The 14,368-nt window shown below is 40.4% G+C and overlaps 1 long non-coding RNA gene across 1 annotated transcript in view; it reads right to left on the bottom strand.

Moving 5' to 3' along the window:
• LOC123938850 overlaps positions 1-14,368 on the bottom strand; it is a 70,145-nt gene that overhangs the window by 45,469 nt on the left and 10,308 nt on the right. The window contains exon 2 of the long non-coding RNA XR_006817784.1: positions 1,612-1,957. This is a non-coding gene — a long non-coding RNA (uncharacterized LOC123938850). The remainder of the gene's footprint in view (positions 1-1,611; positions 1,958-14,368) is intronic.

The raw sequence follows: 14,368 nt of genomic DNA, 5'->3' as shown, positions 1-14,368 counted from the left end.
GTGTTCTTGCTCCTAAACATCCTAGGTATTAAAGTGTAATAATTGATTTCTCTTTTCAGAGATTTAACAATCCACGTGAAGGAGATAAGGAATGCTAACATTAAAAAACATATTACCTAAGAATATCAGTACAAGGTGGCATGTTAAGTACCCAACTAGGCCCACGGATTTGGGGCATTTAGAATAGTGGTTTCCAGGACATGGTCTCTTGTAGACGGGTGGAGAGAGTAAATAATTATAAGGGTTTGAGAATCTAAATGCTCATCAAGCATTAACCATAGGCTTTAGGCTGTAAGGGCAATGAATAACACATAGTATAATAAATATACACCCTGAGTGCATGCACATTTGTTGGTGGTAGAACAGCCTCCAGCAAAGAGACTTCCTTTGCGGATGGGCTGGGTGGTCTAGCACTCCTCAGTCCCTACCATGCATAATCATATACCAAGGTTTCCATCAGCCCACAAGCAAGAGCATGGCAGCTATCACCCCCCTCCAGCTGTTTGCTCCTGGCCGCTCATGACCAGTGCTGTTGAATCCTGGGCTCCACTTCCAATCACAGCTCCTGCAGAAGTGCTGAGTACTCTTAGGAAGCCATCCGCTGCCACTGGGTCTTCCCAAGGCAGGCCCAGGCACTTTTGAGCAAGCCTGTCTTGGGAAGGCCACTCTCCCACTCATGGTCACACTGTTGGAGTCCCCAGAGCACCCTGAATCTCTCCAGGCCTCTAGCAACATGATCACCTAAACAACCTGCCTGGGGAAGCCCCAGGGAAGCAGCCTGGCAGTCACTAGGACCAAGCAAATATCCGGGGGTCCTCTGCTGAGCCACAGCCACTAGCCACCATTCTGGTGAGGCACCAGACACCTGAGTCCTTGATGAAGCAAGCCACAGTGAGCCGAGAAGCAGTTAGGTTCTTTTTATACTAAAACACCAGAAAAGACACTAAGAGTACTCCACTATTCAAGTCATCCCTGAGCTTTTCTGATGCAACCACCACAAAGAACATAATAAATTATAAGATAAAATAATAAAGCAAAAATATATACTGGTATTATTAGATACAAATTATGTATTATCAAAATACAATGTTAGATGCAAATTAAAGTATTGCTAAATTCATTGGAACCTTTGCTATTATATATTTCACTTGAAACTAATATTAAGTGAACAACCATTGTCATAATATATCACTAAAATGCTTTTTATGTTTATAAGATATCAAGCTGGAAAAAGTGGAGACCCTCTGGTTTTGGAAGTTCTTAGACTGGAAGTGGTTGCTACTTCTTTAACCCTCCCCATTCCAACATGTGTTCTCTGTGTTTTTATGGCAGTCATTCAGGCTACAGTAGATGCCCCCTTGTCCTTGGGAGATTTGTTCCCAGGCCCCCAGTAGATGGCTGCACCGACAGAGACCACTGAACCTTATATAGATAGACTTTGTTGTTCCTACACATACATACCTATGATAACGTTTATAAGTTAGACACAGTAAGGAATGAACAACAACTAATAATAAATAGTAAAATAGAGCAATTATAACAACATACTGTTATAAAAGAGATGTGAATGTGCTCTCTCTGTCTCAAAACACCTTACTGTACTGTACTCACCCTCCTTGTGATGTGAGATGACTGACATGCCTCGTGACACAGCGTTAGGCTACTGCCGAGCTTCTGAGGATCTGTTGGAAGGAGGCCCTTCTGTCTCAGAACCACGGTTGACCACCGATGACTGAAACCATGGATAAGCGAAGAGTAGGGTGCTTCATTCTCATGGTGCTGCTCCATGCACTGTGTACCTTCTACTGGAACTTGTATTTTAAAAAGGACTGAGGAAGGGGAGATAGGACATCTGGAAAGAGAGTCTTCCTAGTTGCTAAGCTTCTGCTGCCAGGTCCTCCCTGCTCGGCTTCCACTGAGAACACTGGCCTGGGCCTCAGAGCATCCAGTCTTCTCTCTGGAACACAAAAGCACTGTATCAGAACTCTTGAGTTAGAGGCTCATCTTGCCAATGGACTATTTTCCACTGACAAAATCAGGAACCATGTGTGTGTCAATTGTCTGAGGAAGAACATCTATTTTCCCTCACATCCCACCCTCAAGAGAACAAGGTGATGTTTTTCCCATAGAGACAATATTCTATTTTATTCTCTCTGGGGGATTTGGAATTACTTTTTTCCAAATCCTAACTCTGTCACTTATTAATTGCACGATATTTTACCCACCTGTGAAAAAGGCTTATGCATATAAGGCTATACAAGGTGAAGGATAGGACATTTAACCTCTAGATCATCAAATACACATAGTACATATTCAGTAAACTGTTGAATGAGTGAAAGAAGAATAAAGAAATAAATTCCTAAACATCTATTCAATTATCTTATTTAAAGCTGTAGGAATAAAACCTTGAATGGCAAATACAGTTGGAGTGGTCTTGGGTGATCTGTAGAAGACATTCTTTTAGACTGGGAACCTCCAGCCATTCCATTCCATTGTTGGCATCATATGCTTCAAAGAGTTTCTCACACAGACCCAAGAGGACATGTCCAAGGATGTCTGCGGCATTCCATGTGGTGGCAGAAAGGTGGAGGAACTTGTGACAGATACATACATGACCACTGTGACAGTGTGGTGAATGTGCATCAGAAGTGTAACTGTTAGGGGCGTTTCATTCCATATATGCATAGCAATATGAATGTATCCTAGGACTGCGGTGCTTAAGGGCAAAGACAAAACGTACAGCAACTTACATACAGGCACAAGAACAGCAATACTCATTTTGTAAGAAAACTGCAAACAAAAGATGTACAGTAAAAGCATTGGAGAGGGGCACCTGGGTGGCTCAGTTGATTAAGCATCTGACTTTAGCTCGGGTCATGATCCCAAGGTCCTGGGACCTTGTCATCATGTCCTCGTGTCTCTCTCTCTCTCTCCCTCCCCTGCTCTCTCTCTCTCTATCTCTGTTACTATCTCTGTCTCTCTTTTTCAAATAAATAAATAAAATCTTAAAAAAAGAAGGGATTGGAGAGATTGACTATGAGATAGAAAGAAATAAATATAAAGGGAAGTGGATAAAGAAGGAGAGAGGAAAGGAAGGGAGGAAGGAAAGAGGGAAGAAGGAAGACAGATAGTTTGCTTGCAACAATGATTATTATGTTCTATGAACTGAACCGAAGGTGTAGTTAATTGTCCCTTCTGCGGTGAGGTCAGGGAAGAAGAAAGAAGGAAACAGGAAGAAAGCCTGTAGGAAGCAGTTCTAAAAACTTGTTTCTAACCCTACAGAGTTCCAGTATCCTTCCATCAGGACCCTGATTCTCCAGCCACTGCAGGCAAGGAGTGAGGAAGATGGAGGCACCCATGTCTGAAGGTACATCGTTAATCTATTTAAACAGGGCTAAGCCTTTCCTTGTGCTGAGTTCAGATGTTTTGTTTTTGTTTTCTGAATAAACTGATTGTTGTTCCCTAGGTTTAAGGCTGTGAAGCACCCAAGTAATCAGTCATGGAAGCTATTGCTTTTCATTTTTTTACTTACTTTTGTAACAGGCAAGGTGGAGAAGGGTGAAAATCAGGTTTATTCATCAGATGTAAAACAATTTACCATTCCTTTTTACACAGAAGTAAAAAGTGAATGCCAAGAAATTCGTTTGCGTTGGTACTTCTTGGGTCCTTCAAACCACCTGACATTGGCAGTAAACATTGATTGAACTGGTATCTGTTATAATTACACATATCGTTGCATATTCTTTTTTCATGGAACACATGGCAAGTGTCCAGAAACTTTTGGTCTGTTATTTTGCTGTAATATTCTTCAGTACAGAGGAGGACAGGGTTCCCCCCCCCCCTTCCCTTGGAAATTATTTCCCATGTCTTTCACAGAACTTGGTAATGTTCCAAAATTTTTCTAATCAATCTAACATTGGAGGTCGTCAGAACAGATCTTCTTCCCTAGAATTTATATGACACTATACATTTAATAACTGTTCTACATAAATCCTTTTTTTCTCTTTCTTTATTACATCCTTTGTTTCTTGAGAGTCCTTTTTGTTCTTTTCAGATATATTGAGTTATCTCCAATTTTACAGGCTTTAGTAAAGTAGCTCTAAAATTCCATTTCCAGGAAAATTGATTGGCAAAATCTTTTTGATAATTTTCTGTCAGGTTACTGGCTTGGGTTTGTGACTAACTCATTTGAAAAACTCCTAAAAAGAGGGGTGTGAGAACTTTGAGAAGGAATAACTGTTCTGACTGAACTGGTTAGTAGATTCACTCCCCATGACCCACTGAATTCTGATAGCAAGTTTGATGATTATGGGATTGGTTTGTTCTTTCTATGTATTGAGAGGCTGTCTTAACAAAGTTACCAAAATACAGGAGTTTTCTTTGTGTTGTTGTGGTTTCACTTCATTCTAGTACGTAATCATAAAACAACCATGTTAAACATAAAAATGAAGCTTAAAATTAAACAGTAATAGCAACTCAATATGCCAAGGGGTTGCTTCCTCACATAAGCCGCTTATAAACTTCAGGGATGTTTAGCATCCCAGACACAAATGCTGTTAGCATCACTGACATAAAAATTCCATACCACATGTGCTCCACAGTCTCTCTGCATCATAGTGGCCTCCATTTCTGAAGAAAACCCTCTGTCTGGTTTCTGTGGATTATCGGATTTGATAATGTGACTAGAAAAATCCTTGTCTACAAATATGAAGAGTAAGGGCTGTTTATGGTGTACTAAAAATCATAGATCACTATATTGTTAATTGTTTGCAGTGTGGTTTTTGGTGGACCCTGGCAGTCCTTCTTTAATTGTCACCTGCAGTGCGGTGTGGTCTGGGGACCTCTCTTTCATGATCCTCTGACTGACTTCTTCTGGCCCCCATGTACCTAAAGTGACTTTATTTTCTGGGATGAATTTTATTCTAGTTTATTTGTTTAAAGTGATGGTAATCCCCTCAGCAATACCTTTCTTTATTTCTGGAGGCTTCTTTCTCAATCATGTTAATTAGATCAGCATGGTCCCGTATAAATACACTTTACCTGAAGTTCTGTCTTTAGAAACTGACCATCTCTGAGATGAGACCTCATTATCACCTCCAAGCTCACCCAAACATGTCTGTTAACAGGTGTTAAGGTTATAAAAGTCAAACAGTAAAAGTGAGTCAAGGGAAGAAGGCCTGTAGGAAAGAGGAGCACTTTGGAATGTTCTACCCATTCCGATTTTAGTCCACTGCTATTTCATGGGTATTTTTAAGACAGAAGAATCTGTCTGTTGGAATCTTTGCATGACAGCTCTCCTTTGTTCCTTCCTTGAGTCGAGTCAAGCAGTTCACAAACTAACATGCTGAAGAATTGCTGGATAGCAATAGTATGCAATAAAATGCATCCTGCCCTTAATGGCCTAATGAGGGTATTTAAGGGTAGTTTTGATTGCATGAAATTTTTATCTTACGTAGTCATTTAAAACATAATTGCTCTATATAATGGGGCTGGTTTTTTTTTTTTTTCCTAGCATAAATTCCTGAGTGTTTGCATCATCTGATCAAACATTCAGGATTACTATGTTATTTTGGCATTAATATTGCCAGTTTTTAAAAATGCATGGGTTAGGGCCACCTTGGTGGCTCAGTTGGCTAGGTGTCTGTCTTCCACTCAGGTCACCATCCCAGAGCCCTGGCATCAGGCTCCCTGCTCAGCGGGAAGCCTGCTTCTCCCTCTCCCACTCCCCCTGCTGTGTTCTCTCTCTTGCTATGTCTCTGTCAAATAAAAAAATCTTAAAACAAAAAAAATGCACGTGTTATATAAGTAAACTGATAATTCTGAAAAAGAATACTTCCATGTTAATACTCAATTGTTTGGGCAGGATATAAACAGAACATTATATAACAAATTAAAAATGGAAAAACTGGTTATTTATAGGAACACCTTGGTGGTTCAGTTGGTTAAGTATCTGACTCTCAGTCTCAGCTAGGAGTCATGAGGTCAAGTCTCACATTGGGCTCCATGCTGGGTGTGGAGCCTACTGAAAAAAAAAAAAAGGAAAGGAAAGGAAAAACAGAGTCTCATATTCACCAGATAAAATGCTATCCTTCTTTCTGTAATGTCACCATTGCTGTACAATGACAGTTATGATTTAATTGCCATGTATTATACTTCAGCATTATATTACCTTTGTGTGTCCCTGGTTGTTCTTGCAAGAACATACATTGAAGAGAGGCTCCTGGGTGGCGCAGTCACTTAAGCCTCTGACTTTTGGTTTTGGCTGAGATCATGATCTCAGGATTGTGAGATCGAGTCCCACTTGAGACTCTCTCTCCTTCTCCTTCTTCCCCTCCTCCCAGCTCTCTTGCTGTCTCTTATGTAAATAAACAAATCTTTTTTTAGAAAAGAATATACACTGAGGAATATATGCAGAATGGTCTGTATATTATGTGCATTTATTAAAGATCCACCAAACAGTAGGGAGATGTGGGAATGGATATGTACTGACTCACATATTTGGACTCCTCCTATCTCATACTATGTGAGGAAAAAAGAACTGAACATTAGCGTGTGTGACTGACTAAGAATAGGAGAGACCAGCCAAGTCAGCGCTCATGAGTCTGTAAAAATGTTAGCTATTTTGCAACATGAACCTTTCTGTTAATTTGGGTTTAAGGCTAAATAAGCATTATATAAATACATTGAAGTTAGGCTGCTGACAGAGTGGAAATGGTTTGTTTTCTGAAAACACCACAGACTATTTTTGAAACATTTAGACTTTGGCATTGAACAAATGTATTTTCCAAGTACCTTTCCCCCATTTAAAATATTAATACATATAGTCTACATGTTTCTGATTCATTTGCAACTAATTTATCAAAATTGGCAAGACCTATTTGCTAACCACAAGGTCTAAGGAGCTGTTAAAAAAGAAAAAATAAAGCCTTTTAAAAATCTTCCTTTTGGACCCCTCAATTCATCCAGAGGGGATTCAAACTTTGATGATGAGAGTTCATTAAAAGCTGAGAATCAGTGTTTCCTTTCACTTGATTTTTTTTCTGTTTGATCTCCTTTGCCATCCTGAGAGGCCCCCAATCTTCCTTTGCTTGCCTTGCTCTCAAGATAGGTGGAACATGTTTCTTAAGAGTATTAGAAATGAGAAATTCCAAAAATATGTATTATGAATATTAATGCTTCCATTCCCCATGGTTCTTATTTTAAAAAAAAAGTTATTAGAAGCCAACTGTATAATAAATTCACATTTCTTTGAGTTTCTTTCATATTTAACTGATGGTGTGTTTCAGTGCAGATTTGCTCTGCTTAAACTTTCTCTAAAACCCAATACCGAAGTTCAGTGTCCGTATTAGGAATTAGTTAAGTAGCTGAATATCTACACATCAATCTATTAATTAATCAGTTAACAAATATTTCTCACATTATTCAGTCTTCCAAGTGTGTCCAGGATTCACCTGGACACTTACTTAATGCTCAGAATCCCAGTTGCCTGCTCTGGAAGGGGAGGAATATGTATGTTTCACCAGTGCCTTGAAATGAGGGTCAAAAACCACAGGGGCTCCAAGGCCACATAATGGAAAAGGGATCTGTCTAGGAAACTTCCAGATGCTGTCAAGGAGGGGAGGAGGGGAAGGGAGTCAAAGAAATAAAAGAGAATTCCAAGGATGAGGGAAGAGTTTAGTAGCACTGAGAGATTGATGTGCTCCCTTAGTCCCTCCTGATGGCTGTTCACTGTGTGTAAATTTTGTCATCTGATCATGTCAGATGCTGACAACCTGGTGGTGGGAAGATGGAAGAATATCTTAACTCAGCCTAGTTTCAGATCAGGCTTCTACTTAATGGGTCACTACCAGCAAATCAGTTAGCCTCCAGTTAGTGGTGTCATCTGCAAACGCAGGACATTGTTTCTAGTCACATCTTCTCCTTCTCAGGGTTGTTGTGAGTATTGGGTGAAATCATGTTGGTCATTAAAACGCTGTATCTGTGGGGTGCCTGGGTGGTGCAGTCAGTTGAGCATGTGACTCTTGGTTTCGGCTCAGGTGGTGATCTCAGGGTCCTAAGATCGAGCCCTGCATCGGGCTCCATGCTTAGCACAGAGTCTGCTTCAGATACTCTCCCTCTCCCTGCCCCTCCTGCTCATGCTCTCTATTTCTCTTTCTCTCTCTAAAGTGAATGAATAAATCTTTAAAACTAAAATAAAATGCTGTACCTGCAAAGTGATAATATTGTCAAACTGTCCTGCTAAGCTGCACATCTTTACTGAGAAGAGTTTATTATCATCTGTAATCACATTTGTGAAAGATTAATGCTCATCAGCTTCCTCCCAGAGGGGAGACGTGTGCTTGAGTGATCACAGGGAACATCCATGGCAGGGAATACAAAGGTGGGCATCAGAAAGATAATGAGAAGAGGGATGACAGCAAAGGACAGGGGATATTAAAGAGGACACTTGTCCTGGGCCAGATATACTGGGAACAGAATGGGCCATGAATTCACAGCATTCCAAAGCCCCTGCAATTTGGTGAAAGGAGAGGTGGTCCTTTGAACTCAAGTTTTAAAGAAGTTACATTTAAAAGACACATGCAATAAAATAGGCTCTTTAAAAGAAATAATAGCTTAATTATTGGCACAGTTCCCAGCAGGTTTTCTAGTATTAAATATACATTCTGTAAATAGAAAGGACATTTCATAAAAACTTCCTCTCTAGCCAAACAATGAAGAAGCAAGTGATACAGGTCTCAGCCCTTTGGATGACAGAATTACTCAGCCCAGGGAAGAGAAATGTTTCTCACTCTGGGACCTCTAAAATTAGTGGTAACATAACTATGAAAAAGGTGTCAAATAAGTAAAAGCACCAACATCAGAGACCACAAGTAACCGATTTCTCCATGAAAATATCAAATATTTTACATTTGATCAAATGTGTGCTCAAATTATATAAAGAGAGTATGTTTCAATATTTTTCATTTCTCTTGCTCTGCATCTGTTATTAATATAATACAAAAGGAATGAAGGTGAGAGGTAGGACAAAATACAAACAAGATGTCTCAGTAGTCAGACTTGTTCTGATTAAGGCAGCTGCTACTCGGGAATTTCCCAGAAAGGGATTTAAGTCTTCCAGCCTTGGAATATAAGGAGAGGAAGGAATTATTGATGTAGAAATAAGGGAAATACAGAGAAGAAGAAAAGGGAGATGCTCTGCCAAGTGAAGGATTCAAAGGAGAGCCAAGTTTTCTCCAATTAATTTGTTCATTCATAAAATGAATCCACACAATTATTGAGCCCTTTTATGTGCCAGACACGTTGCCAGTACTGGGGAGAAAGCAGGAAGGGATTGGAGGGAGCCCTTGCTCTTATGAAGCTCACAGTGTAGTTGGGAAAGACTTACTTCTAACAAGTAATTAAGCAAAGTACCGCATGACTATGGATAGACAATGGGGTGCTGGAAAGAGATAAATGGAAACTCAGTTGAGGTTGTGGATACTACATTAATATCTTCAGCCTTTCTTTTCCCTCAGATTGCTATTTGCCTCAAATAGTGTAATTCTGTTCCAGCTTTCTTTTGATTTTAACAAAAAGTTTGGAGGGTTTGGGTTGCATGTCAGAAGCTGAAGAAAACCCTTGTCTCAGCAGAGAATCAAGTACTAGTTTTGGTGGCAGCCAAAGTGAACCTGTCAAACTAAATGGTTTAGGTTAATCACTTCAATTTGTATTATGTTGACAGAATCATATTACCTTTTTTGTTGTTGTTGATTTTTTTGCTTTTGATTTACCTTTAATTTAACCTGGTCTATTATTGACGTCATAGCTTACCCTGGGAAAATATCAGTGTTTCTTTTGTTTACTACTGTCTGAAATTCCTCCACAGTGATAAGAAAAAGGAGTGGTGTCTTGTATCCCACCATGAGAGCTGGAATTATTGTAGCTAACAAGTCAGAGTTCCTTTTGCATGGGCTCTTTTCAAGCACCTTTTTATATTTCTAATTTTGTATTCTTTATTCTTGAAGAGAGCCCCCCAAATTCTGGATGTATCTTCAAGTGAGAATCAAAGTAAAAAAGCATATACCCCTGAGAATAAAAACTGTTAACTAAGATATATTCAAATCATATCAGTGGTGCATCACAGTGAAAGACATTTTACAAGTAGGACGGGATTGCCAAGGGAGAGGGGAAAAGGTACAGAAATAACCCTAACTGGCCTTTTCTAGGCTTGCTTGGGGTGGGTACTATCCAAACATTCAATAATTCAACGAATCTTTATTGTGTGCTCACTATGTGCCAGGCAGTGTTCTAGAAAAGTGAGATTTATCAGGACACAAAAAGCTAATAATGTCTAGCTGGTGGAGCTTCCATTCTAGCAAGGGAAGACAGACAAACACTAAGCATAATAAGTAAACATCTATTATATTAGAAGGTGATAAGTACAATAGGGAGGAAAATGGCGCAGGATAAGAGTAATGGAGAGTGTGGTGAGGAAAAAAATGTACACGCTGCCAGGAAAAGATGGTGATTCTGTAGCTCTGGTAACGAGACAATGTTCAGTGAATCAGGACAACTCACCTCTGTGAAAACACTTTTTTACAAGCCAACCACAGTGTCAGTCCCTTGCTTTTTTAAAAGTCAGCCAATCAGGAAGGAACTCAGTTTAAAAAAAAAAAAAACAAACAAAAAAACCCCATGTACCTCTCAGTGCCTACCCACCAATCAGCACGGAGTAACCTTGCTTCTCCTGATAAAAATTATGGCTCTGAAATCCTGCCAATCCCCGAACTTCATGTTCCCCAAAACTTTATATAAGATTAATGTGACTGTCTGCCCTCTGCTCTGTTTGGAAAGAGTATGTGAGCTGCACAGCTCTCTCTTACCATAGCAAGCAAAGCCATTGAGCTTTGTCTTTTATCTCTAAGATACTGAAGAATTGAGTGGTGGACAGTTGGACAAAGCAGAGCCCTTTGAGAAGATGACATCTGAGCAAAGAAATGAGGGAAACTGGAGAGTTGACCAAGCAAATCTCTGGGAGAGAGAGAGTTCTAAGAAGAAGGAACAGTTAATGGGAAGGTCCTAATATGGGAACATGTCTGACATGCTCAGAAACAGAAAAGAAGACAATGGGGTTGGACAAGAGTGAGCAAGAGATAGCGTAGCAGGGTGAGAGTAGAGAAATCATGGAGGATGTGTCACACACACCCAGAGGCCACCAAAAAGACATGGATTTCCAGTTCAGACAAAATGTCAGAGACTGGTCTCTCCTCGCTCCTCCCTGACAACTCCTCTCCTCCTCCTGACAAACATGGAACTTGGAAATAATGCAAAAAATGAAATCGAAGAAGTCCAAAAGGTGGGAAGAGGAAGGCAAAGTGGTTTGGGATTAGGGGATTGAAGGAGCAAGGATAAGGATAGGCATCTTACAGCTCTCCACCCAAAAGAAGGTGGCTCAGGTCCAGCATTTTCTGACTCCCAGTCTAGCATCAGAAAGCATCCAGGTAGGCTCATCTCTCTTCTGGAGCAAACAGAATTCTCACCAACAAGTCAAGTGTGACTGGTGTAATGAGCGAGAGGGATGCATCAGAAGTCTCACAATGTAAATAGCCAAGGCACTCCTTCCCTGCCAGACCTGAGACTCCTCTCCCTCTCCCACAGACATTTCTTGCCTGGGGCACCAATTAGAGAGACCCTGTCACAAGTAACCCCAATTTAAGAATTATCTTTGCTTCTGAAGTTCCCTTTAGCACTTTAGGAGATAGCACTTGCCTGGGGGCATCAACAAGAGGAATAGTGTCACAAAAATTTCCTCTGGCCAAGGGAGTTTGCTCCTTCCCTGTAGGACTTGAGAATCTCCTCCCCCAGCCAGAGACACCAGTAAGAGAGATCCCACCACAGCAAGCACCTGGCCCAGGAAGCCCTCTTTGTCCCTACCTGCCAAAGACTTCTTCCCTGCCCAGAGGCACCAGGCAGACTGGCCTAGGTAAGCTTCCTCTACCTCTTAAGCAGCGCTTGCAGGGGCCAGTGAGAGCCCCAGTGACCGAAGGTAAACCAAATAGACCGAAATAGCACTGTGATTGCCATTGAAACCATAGCCCATGAAAATAGATGGGGACTGGATACTAAACCTAAACAGGGTGACTGCCTGCAAAAATAGAAAAAAAAAAAAAATGTAAATAGAACACAGAGTCTCCTAACATAATAGCCAAAATATTCAGGACATGTTCCAGAATTACCAAGAACCATGAAAATCACAACGTGAATGAGAAAAGATGGTTAACTGACACCAATACCAAAATGAATCAGATGTTGGAATTACATGACAAGGATTTTAAAGCAACTAAAATAAAAATGATTCAACAATTACAAATTGTCTTAAAATAAATTAAAAAAAAGAAAATCTCAGCAAAGTGATGGAAGTCATAAAACCAGCCAAATGGAAATTACTTAACCGAAAAACACAACAGCAAACAGAACACAAATAATAAGGCGGCAGTAATGAAAGAACAATAATTATCTGATATAGAAATGGCTTTCATTCGAAAGGAATCAATCCGCCGGGAAGACATAATCATCCTAAATGTGTATGGACCAAACAACGTGAAGCGAAAGCCGAAGTGAAAAGACAAATAAGCAAATTCACATTTATAGTTGGGACCTCAACACCCTCTTCTCAGAAACTGAAAGAACTGTAAGGATATAGAAAATCTGAACAACACATCAACCAACAGGATACAGGAGGAGCAGAGCAAACAATGTTTTCACATGCCCACAGATACTCACCAAGATAAACCATATTCTGGGCCACAACACAAACCTCAACAGCAACAACAATAATTTAGCTTTTTCTGTAAACGAAACGGGGCTTCGTTGCAGGGTTTTGAAGTAGTAGGACCTGTAAGACAGCTCTGATGACTGTTTCCTCTTGATGGCGAGGGTGAATCCTGTGAGACCATTTGGGAGACTGTCCTCATAATCCAGGCAAAAGAAGGTGATAGGTTCAGATTAGGATGTTAGCTTTGAAGGCAGTAAGAGTAGTCCAGTTCTGGGAACACTCAAGAAAGTACAAAAATGCTTTAATATTACTATCACTTGAAATAATAGCCATGGCAAACAATAACAGAATACTTATTCTCAGAAGAGAAACATCTGGGTGCCAGGGTGGCTCAGTGGGTTAAGCCTCTGCCTTCGGCTCAGGTCATGGTCTCAGGGTTCTGGGTTGGAGCCCCGCATCGGACTCTCTGCTCAGTGGGGAGCCTGCTTCCTCCCCCAACCCCCTGCTTGCCTCTCTGCCTACTTGTGATCTCTCTTTCTGTGCCAAATAAATAAATATAATTTAAAAAAAAAGGAAGAGAAACATCATTGTGTCTTATGTGACACAACTTGCCATACTTTTCCCAAACAGTAATTAACAAGCACCTCAAGATGTTTGTGAAGAGCAATTGCTTCACATTTATTTTTTGTGAATTCAGTTATCCTCTCTTGGCAAAGAGAGACAAGGAGAAGTTGATGAAAGAGGAGGAAACACATAAGTTAAATTGGGTTACAATTCTTGCCTGCCTTTTCACTCAACAACCCTGGGATGGAAAAGGAGTCTGTTTTTCCCTAGATTGGTTCCCAAGTGCCTCTAAGCATGAGGCTAATGTTTAACAACATGGACTTTTGATATGACACAATCCCTACATGCAAACCTGCTACACTACTTGATGTTCAATCAGAGAAACAACAATCTGTTCCAATACTGGAAGAAAAATTGACAGTGCTAGACATATTGAGAGATGGGCGGTGGTCTCCAAAAAGGTAACTTCCCAAGGATTTTTTTTTTTTTTAATTTGACAGAGAGAAATCACAACTAGGCAGAGAGGCAGGCAAAGAGAGAGGAGGAAGCAGGGTCCCCGCGGAGCAGAGAGCCCGATGTGGGGCTCGATCCCAGGACCATGGGACCATGACCCGAGCCGAAGGCAGAGGCTTTAACCCACTGAGCCACCCAGGTGCCCCCCCAAGGATTTTTTTGAGACAATTTTTATTATATGTAAATGGAACTTTACCTACTGATTTTCAAACCTAATCACCAAGTGATATGCAATTCCATTCATATTGGGACATAGTGCGACTAACACTATATTTATTCCAGGTAATATTAAAAATTGTTAATTTATTTAATCCCTATAACTCCGTAAACTTATATACATACATTCATATGCACATACATATATATCCTATGACATTTTCATTTTACTCATGAAGGGACTGAGGAACAGAGAGGTGAGGAACTTGCAGTATTACACATCTGTACTCAGTAGAGCTAGGGTTTCAAGCCCAGGAGATCTGGTTCTGGAAGTTGAGTTTGCACATGATTAGGATATTCTACTATGAAGGCCTTTATGTC

The sequence above is a fragment of the Meles meles genome, chromosome 3, assembly GCF_922984935.1.
Source record: "Meles meles chromosome 3, mMelMel3.1 paternal haplotype, whole genome shotgun sequence".
NCBI lineage: Eukaryota > Metazoa > Chordata > Mammalia > Carnivora > Mustelidae > Meles > Meles meles.
The sequence above is the reverse complement of the archived record's forward strand: the minus strand, read 5'-3'. Positions and strand labels throughout refer to the sequence as shown.